The sequence below is a fragment of the Tamandua tetradactyla genome, chromosome 22 (assembly GCF_023851605.1).
Source record: "Tamandua tetradactyla isolate mTamTet1 chromosome 22, mTamTet1.pri, whole genome shotgun sequence".
NCBI classification, from domain to species: Eukaryota; Metazoa; Chordata; class Mammalia; order Pilosa; family Myrmecophagidae; genus Tamandua; species Tamandua tetradactyla.
The window spans coordinates 6284239-6297011 of NC_135348.1; the positions used below are offsets into that span (position 1 = coordinate 6284239).

Sequence of the window (12773 nt, forward strand, 5' to 3'; positions counted from 1 at the left end):
TCTCATCAAGGGACAGAACATCTAGACAGAAGATCAACAAAGAAATAGAGAATCTGAATATTACTATAAATGAACTAGACTTAATAGACATTTATAGGACATTACATCCCACAACAGCAGGATACACCTTTTTCTCAAGTGCTCATGGATCATTCTCAAAAATAGACCATATGCTGGATCACAAAGCAAGTCTTAACAAATTTAAAAAGATTGAAATCTTACACAACACTTTCTTGGACCATAAAGGAATGATGTTGGAAATCATAATAGGCAGAGTGCCAGAAAATTCACAAATACGTGGAGGCTCAACAACACACTCCTAAACAACGAGTGGGTCAAAGAAGAAATTGCTAGAGAAATTAGCAAATACCTTGAGGCGAATGAAAATGAAAACACAACATATCAAAACGTATGGGACGCAGCAAAGGCAGTGCTAAGAGGGAAATTTATTGCTCTAAATGCCTATATCAGAAAAGAAGAAAAGGCAAAAATTCAGGAATTAACTATCCATTTGGAAGAACTGGAGAAAGAACAGCAAGCTAACCCCAAAGCAAGCAAAAGGAAAGAAATAACAAAGATTAGAGCACAAATAAATGAAATTGAAAACATGAAAACAATAGAGAAAATCAATAAGGCCAGAAGTTGGTTCTATGAGAAAATCAATAAGATTGATGGGCCCTTAGCAAGATTGACAAAAAGAAGAAGAGAGAGGATGCAAATAAATAAGATCAGAAATGGAAGAGGAGACATAACTACTGACCTCACAGAAATAAAGGAGGTAATAACAGGATACTATGAACAACTTTACGCTAATAAATACAACAATTTAGAGGAAATGGACGGGTTCCTGGAAAGACATGAACAACCAACTTTGACTCAAGAAGAGATAGATGATCTCAACAAACCAATCACAAGTAAAGAAATCGAAGCAGTCATTCAAAAGCTTCCTAAAAAGAAAAGTCCAGGACCAGACGGCTTCACATGTGAATTCTATCAAACATTCCAGAAAGAATTAGTACCTACTCTCCTCAAACTCTTCAACATAATCGAAGTGGAGGGAAAACTACCTAACTCATTCTATGAAGCCAACATTACCCTCATACCAAAACCAGGCAAAGATATTACAAGAAAAGAAAACTACAGGCCGATCTCTCTAATGAATATTGATGCAAAAATCCTCAATAAAATTCTAGCAAATCGTATCCAACAACACATTAAAAGAATTATTCATCATGGCCAAGTAGGATTCATCCCAGGTATGCAAGGATGGTTCAACATAAGAAAATCAATTAATGTAATACACCATATCAACAAATTAAAGCAGAAAAATCACATGATCATCTCAATTGATGCAGAGAAGGCATTTGACAAGATTCAACATCCTTTCCTGTTGAAAACACTTCAAAAGATAGGAATACAGGGCGGGCCGCGGTGGCTCAGCGGGCAAAGTGCTTGCCTGCTGTGCCGGAGGACCTCGGTTCGATTCCCGGCCCCAGCCCATGTAACAAAAACGGAGAAACAGAATACAATAAAACAAGAAAATGTTTAAAAATGTTTCCCTTTCTTCCTTCCTTCCTTCCTTCTATCCTTCCTTCCTTCTCTCTGTCTTTCCTTTAAAAAAAAAAAAAAAAAAAAAAAAAAAAAAAGATAGGAATACAAGGGAACTTCCTTAAAATGATAGAGGGAATATATGAAAAACACACAGCTAATATCATCCTTAATGGGGAAAAATTGAAAACGTTCCCCCTAAGATCAGGAACAAGACAAGGATGTCCACTATCACCACTATTATTCAACATTGTGTTGGAGGTTCTAGCCAGAGCAATTAGACAAGAAAAAGAAATACAAGGCATCAAAATTGGAAAGGAAGAAGTAAAACTATCACTGTTTGCAGACGATATGATACTATACGTCAAAAACCCAGAAAAATCCACAACAAAACTACTAGAGCTAATAAATGAGTACAGCAAAGTAGCAGGTTACAAGATCAACATTCAAAAATCTGTAGCATTTCTATACACTAGCAATGAACAAGCGGAGGGGGAAATCAAGAAACGAATCCCATTTACAATTGCAACTAAAAGAATAAAATACCTAGGAATAAATTTAACTAAAGAGACAAAAGACCTATACAAAGAAAACTACAAAAAACTGCTAAAAGAAATCACAGAAGACCTAAACAGATGGAAGGGCATACCGTGTTCATGGATTGGAAGACTAAATATAGTTAAGATGTCAATCCTACCTAAATTGATTTACAGATTCAATGCAATACCAATCAAAATCCCAACAACTTATTTTTCAGAAATAGAAAAACCAATAAGCAAATTTATCTGGAAGGGCAGGGTGCCCCGAATTGCTAAAAACATCTTGAGGGAAAAAAACGAAGCTGGAGGTCTTGCGCTGCCAGACTTTAAGGCATATTATGAAGCCACAGTGGTCAAAACAGCATGGTATTGGCATAAAGATAGATATATCGACCAATGGAATCGAATAGAATGCTCAGATATAGACCCTCTCATCTATGGACATTTGATCTTTGATAAGGGAGTCAAGCCAACTCACCTGGGACAGAACAGTCTCTTCAATAAATGGTGCCTAGAGAACTGGATATCCATATGCAAAAGAATGAAAGAAGACCCATATCTCACACCCTATACAAAAGTTAACTCAAAATGGATCAAAGATCTAAACATTAGGTCTAAGACCATAGAACAGTTAGAGGAAAATGTAGGGAGATATCTTATGAATCTTACAATTGGAGGCGGTTTTATGGACCTTACACCTAAAGCAAGAGCACTGAAGAAGGAAATAAATAAATGGGAACTCCTCAAAATTAAACACTTTTGTGCATCAAAGAACTTCATCAAGAAAGTAGAAAGACAGCCTACACAATGGGAATCAATATTTGGAAACGACATATCAGATAAAGGTCTAGTATCCAGAATTTATAATGAGATTGTTCAACTCAACAACAAAAAGATAGCCAACCCAATTACAAAATGGGAAAAAGACTTGAATAGACACCTCTCAGAGGAGGAAATACAAATGGCCAAAAGACACATGAAGAGATGCTCAATGTCCCTGGCCATTAGAGAAATGCAAATCAAAACCACAATGAGATATCATCTCACACCCACCAGAATGGCCATTATCAACAAAACAGAAAATGGCAAGTGCTGGAGAGGATGCGGAGAAAGAGGCACACTTATCCACTGTTGGTGGGAATGTCAAATGGTGCAACCACTGTGGAAAGCAGTTTGGCGGTTCCTCAAAAAGCTGAATATAGAATTGCCATACGACCCAGCAATACCATTGCTGGGAATCTACTCAAAGGAATTAAGGGCAAAAACTCAAACAGACATTTGCACACCAATGTTTATAGCAGCGTTATTTACAATTGCAAAGAGATGGAAACAGCCAAAATGTCCATCAACAGACGAGTGGCTAAACAAACTGTGGTATATACATACGATGGAATATTATGCAGCGTTAAGACAGGATAAACTTATGAAGCATGTAATAACATGGATGGACCTAGAAAACATTATGCTGAGTGAGTCTAGCCAAAAGCTAAAAGACAAATACTGTATGGTCCCAATGATGTGAATCGACACTCGAGAATAAACTTGGAATATGTCATTGGTAACAGAGTTCAGCAGGAGTTAGAAACAGGGTAAGATAATGGGTAATCGGAGCTGATGGAATACAGACGGTGCAATAGGACTAGATACAAAAACTCAAAAATGGACAGTACAATAATACCTAATTGTAAAGTAATCATGTTAAAATACTGAACGAAGCTGCATCCGAGCTATAGGTTTTTGTTTTGTTTTGTTTTGTTTGTTTTGTTCTTATTATTATTACTTTTATTTTTTTTCTCTATATTAACATTCTATATCTTTTTCTGTTATACTGCTAGTTCTTCTAAACCGATGCAAATGTACTAAGAAACGATGAGCATGCATCTATGTGATGATGTTAAGAATTACTGATTGCATATGTAGAATGCTATGATGTCTAAAATAAAAAAATGGTCAGCACAATACTGACTAATTGTAATGTAATTATGTTGGAACGCTGAATGAAGCTGCATCTGATCTATAGTTTTTTTTGTTTTGTTTTGTTTTGTTTTTCTCTTATATATTTTTGTACTTTTTATTTTTATTTGTGTTTTCTCTCTGTGTTATCACTTTATTTCTTTTTCTGTTGTTGTGCTATTTCTTTCTCTAAATCGATGCATATGTACTGAGAAATGATGACCATACACCTATGTGATGATATTAAGAATTACTGATTGCATATGTAAAAAAAAAAAAAAATTCTCCCCATCTCTTAAATGACCACCCTGTAATCCAAGTTATGGAAATTCCTGCTTCAAATTTTCCTAAAATTTGTCAGATACTGTAATTCTTCTCCCATCATGTCTGCCCATCAAACAGAATACCCACACAGCCATTCTCATGTTTTTTTTTCCCAACTCATTTTTCTCTTTCTCTTGCAAGCTTCACATGAAGTTTCTCGCTTCATGAATTTGTAGAGCAGTCCTGGTCCTGCAGGAGAAGTAGATAACTGATGAAACTGTATGAATTCAACTCTTCCAACTAAAAAAAATTCTTCTAACTATTTAATGATAATGAAATCTCACCCTAGGAGTTTCGTTCATTTAAATTAAAAATGTAGTTACTCTTTCTAAATCAACATCTAGAAAGGAAACAGTTCAAGCTATATTTATTTGTACTATCAGGCAAATGCAAATGCAGGTCATCTTCTTTCATGTGAAAAGTGTTGTTTCCATTATTAAACCCAGAAAGACTAGGTTTATACTAGATGGTACATTGCAAAAGAAGAAACTGGTTTAATAAAGTTTCACATTCAAGTCATAGAAACTTTAGATATGGTAAATCACTAAGTTTTTATTTTCGTTTTCTTCTCTATATGTGAACTTAAATTCCTTTAAAAAGAGAAATCTTGTAGGCCCCCTGAGATGTTTTCAGTCAAACATTGTATTCAGTCCCTCATTGCATAATTTATCCATTTTTATTTCAAATACAATTTAAACTATTCACAGTATTCTGAAAAACATTTGATTGATAAGTATGGATTTCATTCTCCAAATTCAGCCAGAAATATGTTCTTTAATCTGTACATCACGGTCCCACATCAAGAATGGTATCTTATTTCCCCCCTTAAATCTTGGCTGGACTTACCAATTTACTTGACCTTTAAAATGAGATGTAAGTTACTAGGACTCCAAGGATAAACCATAAGAAGCTTTAGAGCTTGTCATGGTCAGGTTCATGTGTCAACTTGGCCAAGTGGTGATACCTGTTTGTCTGGTTGGGCAAGTGCTGGTCTGTCTGTTGTGATGAGGACATTTCATAGAATTAAATCATGATCATGTCAGTTGCATCCACAGCTAATTCCATTTGTAATCAGTCAAAGGGAAGTGTCTTCTTTAATGAATGAAGCTTAATCTAATCACTGGAAGGAGGATTCAGAAGAGACAGGCTCTTCCTGTCTTGGCTTGTGAGTCTCTCCTGTGGAGTTCGTCCAAACCCTCCATCGGAATTGTTGGCTTTACAGCCGGCCCTGCGGATTTTGGACTCTGCATTCCCACAGTCATGTGAGACACTTTTATAAATTTTATATTTGTGAGTTTTCCCTGTTGATTCTGTTTCTCTAGAGAACCCTAACTAATATAGAGCTTTAGCCTAGGCTTCTTGATAAACTTATATTTGAAACATTTCCACTTTGCATGCTCTGAGAAACTAAAAAATCTTGAAAGGGCTACGTATAGGCACAAGAGCTCAAGTCAACAGCCACAGCTGAGCTGTAAGCAATAGCCATCATCAACTGCTAGCCATGTGAGTTCACCATCTGGGATGTCCAGCCCAGTCAAACCTTCAGATGACTGCAGCCCCAGGCTTCATCTGACTGCTGCCACATGAGACGCTTGTGAACCCATTATAAATAGAATCTCTTGAAGATGTTATTTTTAGATAAGGTATGGTGCAAGTGAATGATGGTGGCCCTTAATCTGGACTACTGGAGTCCTTTATAAGCAAAAGAAATACAGACATAGCAGGAGAGAAAGCCACGGAGAAGAACTGGAAGCCAGATGTCAATGCAACCTGAAAGAGAAAGCAGATAGCATCACCATGTAATGGGGAAGCCAAGGATCTCAAGGATTGCTAGACACTAGCATACTACCAACCCTGGAAGAGAACAAGCCTTCCAAATTCCTATTGTTTAAGCCAAAATCAGTATGTGGTGTTTATGATTGCAGCCTAACAAAACTGAGACAGACTTCATGTGAGAACAACCTGGCTGAACCCAGACAGTCCGCAGAACTGTGAGAGATAATAGTATTAGGTAAAGTTTTGCTTAAAGCCTCTATCTTTTGGAATTGTTTGTTATGCAGAATAGGTAATGGAGTAAGGATGACTCATTATTTACTTCATGCCTAAGCACTATTTCTGAAAACAGATTTCAGATATTGTGAACAGGGGCCTAAAAGCAAAAACATTTTTCATTGCTGTATTCTCTGCAAACTCCTCACCCTTCTTGATTAACTGGCCTAAAAGACAGAACACTGGAAACTCATTAATTTTTATAAGAAGCATGTTTTAAAAAGAGGCAATTAATTACTCTTTAATTTAAGTTAATAAATGATCTATTTTTAACATCTTTAGCAAGTTATGCAAAGCGTAAGTTTTAAGAACAAATTATAGTCTTCTGCAGTGGCAGGTAATAGCTGCTCTATGGAATGGTTTGAAGCTCTTCCAGGCCACTTGTCTATCTACATGACCTTGGGAAATTTAACTTTTATCCTTGTTTCCTTATCTCTAAAATGAGAATTATGATGGCAACTTACTCACAAGGTTTGGGTTAATTTCAAATGAAAACATATATAAAGCATGTAGCATGTTACTTGTCACATGATAACCATTGATGAAATATTAGTTATTATTAGTTTTCAATATTACCAGTCCCTATATAATTTTTTGGCACATTAATAACTAAGGAAACTTCAGAAAAATATAAATTAAATGCCATTCAATATACATTGATATATACAAATATTGGTATATATTGAATACAATTTAGATACTATTCAATATATATTGATATATATAGTATATATATATGGTTCATATATATATATATATATGAACTATTTATTTTATAGTTCACTATTTTATAACCACCGACATATCTGGCAGTAATCTTTGGGGTTGATAAGTGATTGTTAGGTAATGAATGTGTTTTTGTATGTGTGTGTGTTCAAAGAAAGAAAGATGGTGTCTCTGATGGATAGAGTTTTAGCAAAGCCCTTTCATGAAACTTATTGCTGTGGAGTGTTAAGGCTATCCAACCTTATTGAGATAGGAAAGAAGTGACTTTTGGCTTTTACATAACAGTCACAGTCAAGCTTACAACTTCTTGCACTTATTTCACTGAAATAAGAATTTAAAACCTCATTTTGTGCCAGAATTAGGTGTAAATAAATTTTTCCAGTGTAATTCCTTTAGGAGTAAATTAGTTTTATTTAGAGCAAGAAATGTGTTGACTACATACAAGAGCCTCATTATAAATTTAATTTTCCAGAGAATATTTTTATTGAATCAGTATTAGAAATATTATATTGCCGTTCAAATACATTTGAAGGTCCATTTTCTCTATATAGAGTTGAAGGGCCATTTTTTCTATATTCAAAGTGGTATATTTGAAAAATGCTTATCCCAGTAACTTTCTGTATTATTCAAAGTGTTCCTTCCGCTCATATTTACCTTAATCAAAATATTAAAATTTTAATATTTGAATTAAATATAATTGATATTAGGCATAGTTTGTTTCCATGTACATTATTTAAGCTAAGTCACATAATTTGAAGCATTTTTCTTTGTCCACTTTAATTTGTTTGTAAAGGTGCTTTATGTTTGCTCTTATTTTCCCCTACAGAATAAACAGCACTCTGGAAAATAAAGTAGTTATACTTATTTTTCTACCTGGTCGCTTTGCTTCCATTCTTGGCTCTTCAATCAATTCCAAATACAACAGTCAGAGTGATTCTTTAAAAACGAAAGTAAGATCAAGCAGGCCTCAGTGGCACAGCAGGCAGAGTTTTCACCTGCCATGCCGGCAACCAGGGTTCAATTCCCGGTGCCTGCCCATGCAAAACAAACAAAAAAAATGAGATCATGCCATAATATGACCCGTCCATATAGTTTTCTATCCCCCTCCAAGTAGGTTTAAGGACTATATCAGCTCCTCTCTATTCCCTACCCCATCACCTCTCTACTATGATCTCCTACTATTGTGCCAGCATCACTGGCCTTTTTGCTGTACCTTTAATTCACCAGAAACACTCTCACACAGGGTCTTTGCACGTGTTGTTCCCTCTGCCTGAAATGTTTTTCTTCATTCACTCATTCTATCTCTTATTTAATAATGTATCACTCTTTTTTTAAAGAAGATGTGGGTTTAATTTATGATGCTAATTTAAAATTCTTTCAATGTTACATTTTATACGTACAAAAGATACATTACATATGCAAATTATGACTAATACTAATTAAAATGAATGCCTATGACCTTGTTACACAGCTTAAGTCCTGTAACATCACCAAGAACTACAGTTGTTTGTGTACTTCTTCCTTATCCTCTCTCCCTGCCTTCTTACCAAAACATTTTGAATTTAAAAATTAGTTTACGGTGGGCCTCAGTGGCTCAGCAGGCAGAATTCTCACCTGCATGCCCAAGACCTGGGTTCAATTCCCGGTGCCTGCCCATGCAAAAAAAAAATTAGTCAATCACTTTTGTTTGTATTCCTAAATAATATACTGTTTTGGCTTTGCATATAGTCTTTTCTGCCTTGCTTTTTATAATTGATATTTGTGTGTCTAGGTTTCATCTTTATTGTTAAGTGTAGCATTTGTTAATTTTCTCTACTCTATAATACTCCATTATGTTAATATATCATATATTATTCTCCAGCTGATGGACATTTGAGTTGTTTTCCCTATTTATTTATTTGCTATTATAAATATTTCTGCTATAAAGATTCTTATACATATTTCTTGATGTATATTTGCAGAAATTTCTCTGGAGTATAAATCTAGGAGTGGTAATTATAGATTATAGTATATATGGTTACACAGTTTTCAAAATAGTCCAAATTGTTTTCCACAGTAGTTATGCCAATTTACATACCTATAAAGAAAACTTATAAAAAACTCCACTGATTTCTATTCTTGCCTATACTTAGAGTTATCAGATTCAGTTATTACGGACTTGAATATAAAAACAATTTTATTTTACGGTTAACATGTTGTATCCTATTTAAGAACTCCTTCCTTACCCTGAGGTCATAAATACATTCTACATATTTGTGGTTTCTTTGGAGAGTTTTCAAATTTTTTATTCATATTGAATTCTCAAAAATACTGAATGCTTCATGAATTTGCATGTCATCCTTGTGCAGGTGCCATACTAATCTTCTCTGTGCCATTCCATTTTAGTTATATGTGCTGCTGAAGTGAGGACAGCATCACTCTTTTATGAGCCAAGCCCTTCATAGCAACTGGGGATAAAGCAATTAACAAAACATGCAAAATTTACTGTCATCGTGGACATTACATTCTAGTAGCTAGAAACTCTGTAAAAAAGATAAGTAAGTTCAGAATGATGTATATAGATAGATAGAGATATATAAATTTGGAGATACAGATAGATGTACACACATGCATATAGATATAGAATAATCAAAAAAGAATGGAGGACATGAAATATAAGAGATGGGGAGGATCTAGTGAGACAAAAGGCCCAACTTTTACAAGTGAGTCAAATGCACAATTTTAATGAAGTCTGCTTTGACTGCCCCATGTAATACTGCAACACTGCTACCCAGCAATAACTGTGAATGTCTGTTCCCTGAACTATTTTTTCTATAGAAACTATTATTTTACAGATTTTATATTTTACCTATAATTTGGCTCATCTTCTGACTCTAGTTACCGTAATATAACCGCCTTGAAGGCATGAGTATTCAGTGATGTATACCCAAAACTTAGAACGATGCCTGGCATGTGGCAGGCACTCAATAAATATATGTTAAATAGATGGATTACCTGTGCAGGAAAATATTATGAGAGCAATCGATGTGCAGAATTGGCAACATTAGGGCAGGCCACGGTGGCTCAGCAGGCAGAGTTCTCGCCTGCCATGCCAGAGGGCCCGGGTTCGATTCCTGGTGCCTGCCCATGCAAACAAACAGAAAAAGAAATGGCACCCTCACACCTCTTACGTCAGCAGGGTTGAGGGTAGCAGGTGGGAAACGGTTGGTTGGGCACACTGACATGGTGGACACTGTGGTCAGAGCAAGGCGAGCCCAGAACAACGTTGGAAGACCTACGGCTATGAAAGCATGAACTCCCCTCCCTCTTTTCTCCCCTCTGTATTTTAAGTCTTTTTTCCCCTGTGCTTTGACACACTTCGAATAGGCATAAATGGCCTGCGGCCGTGGCAGTTAAGATACCCAAAGGCCGGTAGAGTCTTACAGGGTCCTTCTGGTTCAAATGGCGGAGGTGGTGGCTCTGGTTAATTGGCAGTGTTACTTACATTTTAATGGAGGTTGAGTCTTAATACATCTCCAAAGGAAAACTTGTGGCAAATCAGAGAGCCAAAATTTGGATTTTTCTTTGTCTTTTAAATGCTCACTTTTATCCTATGGGTTCCTAAAATTGAGTCAGAGTACTACATAACTAGGCCATTGTCACACGTGTAACTAAGACAAGAAACATTTTAGAGTAACATTTAAAGTCGTAGTTGTAAGAAGAGTTTAATTTTAAATCTCAAGTACTTTCTTTCAGGAATATCATATTTATTCTATTAACTGAAAATATTTGTCTCTGTCCAAAATAATTCAAACATTTTCAAATATATCCACACAACATTTATGCACTAGTTTTCCCTCAAGAAAGATGTACTAAGCCTTTAATAATAATTTTTGGATTTTTTTACCATTTAGAAAAATAGAAATAGTTGAGAGACACCACACTGTGCTGCGTGGTTTGATATCAAATTAATGACAGAGCTATAGTGCGCTGGTTTGAAAGGATGTATGCACCCTAAGAAAGCCATGTTTTAATTCTAACCCCATTTTATAAAGGCAGCTGTTTCTTCTAATCCCCATTCAGTATTGTATGTTTGAATCTGTAATTAGATCATCTCCCTGGAAATGTGACTCAATTAAGAATGGTGGTTAAACTGGATTAGGTGGAGACGGGTCTCCACCCATTCGTGTGGGTCTTGATTAGTTTCCTGGAATCCTATAAAAGAGAACCACAAGAGAGAAAGCCAGGAGAATCTGAAAGAGCAGAAAATGCTGTAGCCCCATGAAGCAGAGAGTCCACCAGCCAGGGACCTTTGGAAATGAAGCAGAAAAACACCTCCCAGGGAGCTTCATGAAACAGGAAGTCAGGAGAGAAAGCTAGCAAATGACGCAGTGTTCGCCATGTGCCCTTCCAGCTGAGAAAGAGAGAAGCCCTGACTATTTTTGCCACTGCCTTCTCACTTGAGAGAGAAAACCTGAACTTCATTGGCCTTCTCAAACTAAGGTATCTTTATCTGGATGCCTTTGATTGGACATTTCTATAGACTTGCTTTAATTGGGACATTTTCTCAGCCTTAGAACTGTAAACTTGCAATTTATTAAATTCTCCTTTTTAAAAGCCATTCTGTTTCTGATATTTTGCATTCTGGCAGCTAGCAAAATAGCACACGTACCTTTTCCAATAATTTCTTCAGCACAGCCTTCTCTAGCTCTAGAGAAGAAGCCAGGAATTACATTTACCAGATTCTCCTTCTCTACGTGGTTTCAGGTGAGAGCTGATGAATAAGAGGAGCAGCCATTATACTTCAGGGGCAATTGCTGGCAAATGGAAAGGCAGACATGATGCTTGAAGCAACTTCCAATCCAGCTTCTTGAGAAGCACTCACATCCCTCTGGCAGTCTAAGATATGCTTTCCTGACCTTTACAACTCAAGTTCTTTCAGTGGTGATGAAAACCTGTCATTATCTATATTAAGAACCATCATACTTAAATACACAGAGCATCTTTTGTTTCCCTGGCAAAACCCTTAGTAAAAAAAAAAAAAAAAAAAGTATATGCATTTACCTGTAAGCAATAACCTATAATTTTAAGAAAAAAATCTTCTAGCACTAACTCTTTGTTAACCTTTTATGATATCACAGACCGTAACAATAAATATATGAAAAGATTACTTAATACAGTACTTCATTAACAGAACTGACATCAATTCTCGAGCTCCAAGTAGACATAATGAACTTAAATACATTAAAATCTACAAAAATGAAATTAGGATGGTCATGATCAGAGTTGCCTTTTTACCATAAACAGGGAAATAATGCATGAGCAATTGTTTTCAGGCACCAGTGAAAAGGCAATACATAAATATGATTATTGAGAAAAGGAAAATTCAGTAGATCAGAATCCTATTTTCCTCGGTTTTCTTTTCGTGGTACTTTCTAGATTATGGTGCAAAGCACAATGCACTCACTGAATGGAAAAGGCAGGGATTGGTGCTCAGGCACTGATGATGAGACTAAAATTAGTGGAGTAGGGTACAAATAAAAAGGGCATGTGAAAGTCTCTGATGTGTTCCCTACAAGTCTTTGATCAAGGACTGAGCTATGCAAACCCTTTGTGAAGACTGAATGGATGGCAAGACTAATTGGCCAAACTATA

At 35.9% G+C, this 12773-nt stretch overlaps 1 non-coding gene across 1 annotated transcript; it reads right to left on the reverse strand.

Annotated features, from left to right (window-relative positions):
* Positions 1-9442: 9442 nt before the first annotated feature.
* On the reverse strand, positions 9443-9549 carry LOC143666414 (U6 spliceosomal RNA). Its single transcript, XR_013167614.1, has one exon. It is a non-coding gene; the product is annotated as a U6 spliceosomal RNA (small nuclear RNA).
* Positions 9550-12773: the final 3224 nt, after the last annotated feature.